Source organism: Danio aesculapii, unplaced genomic scaffold (assembly GCF_903798145.1).
Source record: "Danio aesculapii unplaced genomic scaffold, fDanAes4.1, whole genome shotgun sequence".
Classification (NCBI taxonomy): Eukaryota; Metazoa; Chordata; class Actinopteri; order Cypriniformes; family Danionidae; genus Danio; species Danio aesculapii.
The window spans coordinates 17,501-20,000 of record NW_026613756.1 but is presented as its reverse complement, the minus strand read 5'-3'; positions in this window follow the sequence as shown (position 1 = coordinate 20,000).

The window sequence follows — 2,500 nt, the reverse complement described above, 5'->3', positions numbered from 1 at the left end:
GGCGCTGCGGTGTGTGTTTTCTGTGCAGCGGGCGTCTGATCGTCTGCCTGCTCTCTCTCTCTCTCCAACACACTTGAGGAATGCTTCTCTGAAACGCGTGTGATTCCCCCATGCGGCGCTCGCTCGCTCGCCAGCACACAGATACACACTCAGATCTGCAGCCAAGAGAAGCAGAGGGATGGAGGAGGACAACTGCTGACCCCTGACCTCTGACCTCTGGATACAGTGTGTTCAGAGTCAGCCAGATCTGCTCACTGCGAGTCTGAATGATGATGATGATGATGAAGGTGACGATGATCTGCAAAACAGCAGAACAACGAGGAGACGACCTCATACACATCTGACCGACAACAGCAGAGGAAAACACACACACACACACACACACACACACACTACAAACACACAAACTCATCTGCATACACACACACATTTCTACCAACACACAAACACACACTACAAACGCATCTACACACACAGATCCCAGATGAGAAAGATTAATGAAATATGTGTGTGTGTGTGTGTGCGTGTGTGTGTGTGTGTGTGTGTGTGTGTGTGTGTGTGTGTGTGTGTGTGTGTGTGTGAGCGTCCCAGAGGAGACGTGAGAAAATACTCTGGGAAAATATGGGAAGACGCCAGAGGTCAAACACACAATGGCTGAAAATAAACACCACAATACACTGCAGCGATCAAGAGATTCACTCAGAGAGACCATGTGTTCAGATACATGTGTTCAGATTCATGTGTTTAGATTCATGTGTTTAGATTCATGTGTTCAGATTCATGTGTTTAGATTCATGTGTTCAGATTCATGTGTTCAGATTCATGTGTTCAGATACATGTGTTCAGATTCATGTGTTTAGATTCATGTGTTTAGATTCATGTGTTTAGATTCATGTGTTCAGATTCATGTGTTCAGATTCATGTGTTCAGATTAATGTGTTCAGATACATGTGTTCAGATTAATGTGTTCAGATTCATGTGTTCAGATTCATGTGTTCAGATTCAGGTGTTTAGATTCATGTGTTTAGATTCATGTGTTCAGATTCAGGTGTTCAGATTCATGTGTTCAGATTCATGTGTTCAGATTCATGTGTTCAGATTAATGTGTTCAGATTCATGTGTTTAGATTCATGTGTTCAGATTCATGTGTTCAGATTCATGTGTTTAGATTCATGTGTTCAGATTCAGGTGTTCAGATTAATGTGTTCAGATTAATGTGTTCAGATTCATGTGTTCAGATTCAGGTGTTCAGATTAATGTGTTCAGATTCATGTGTTTAGATTCATACGTTCAGATTCATGTGTTTAGATTCATGTGTTCAGATTAATGTGTTCAGATTAATGTGTTCAGATTCATGTGTTTAGATTCATGTGTTCAGATTCAGGTGTTCAGATTAATGTGTTCAGATTCATGTGTTCAGATTCATGTGTTCAGATTCATGTGTTCAGATTCATGTGTTCAGATTCATGTGTCCAGATTCATGTGTTCAGATTCATGTGTCCAGATTCATGTGTTTAGATTCAGGTGTTCAGATTGAGTCAGTGTAGAGAGCTGATCTTCAGGGCTGCAGTACAGAGAAATGCTTCAGTTTCCACATTAAGCTGCAGAAAACAGCACCAGAAGATGAAGATGTGACTGAATTACAGCAAATGCCTGACGAGGAGATGAAAACACAACTCTGATCATAACAAGAAAGAGTTCAGACTCAATCCACTAATTAAACACTGATCCTTCTGTTCATTATCCCTTAATTACTCCTGACTAACCTGAACTAACCCTGACTGATCTTAACTAACCTGAACTAACCCTGACTGATCTTAACTTACCCTAACCCTGACTGATCTTAACTAACCCTAACCCTGACTGATCTTAACTAACCTGAACTAACCCTGACTGATCTTAACTTACCCTAACCCTGACTCACCTGAACTAACCCTGACAAACCTGAACTAACCCTGACTAACCTGAACTAACCCTGACTGACCCTGACAAACCTGAACTAACCCTGACTAACCTGAACTAACCCTGACTAACCTGAACTAACCCTGACAAACCTAAACTAACCCTGACTGATCTTAACTTACCCTAACCCTGACTCACCTGAACTAACCCTGACTAACCTGAACTAACCCTGACTGATCTTAACTTACCCTAACCCTGACTAACCTGAACTAACCCTGACTAACCCTGATTAACCTAAACTAACCCTGACTAACCCTGTCCCTGACTGATGCTTGTAGAGTCAGATTTGTTCATCTGGCTGAGGATAATTCTTCATTTCTCCTTGATGATCTCACACTCATGAATATTCATCAGCAGGTATGAATATAATTACAGCCGTTACAAGCTAAAGCCCTCAGAATACTGAATAAGAGAATCGCGAGCTTTAGTAACTGAGCTCAGACATGTCGGTATTGAGTTCATGAGGACAGAAATATGATCATCAATCTGACATTATTATGATGATTGTTCCAGTGTGTGTGATTCTTCCTCACTATAA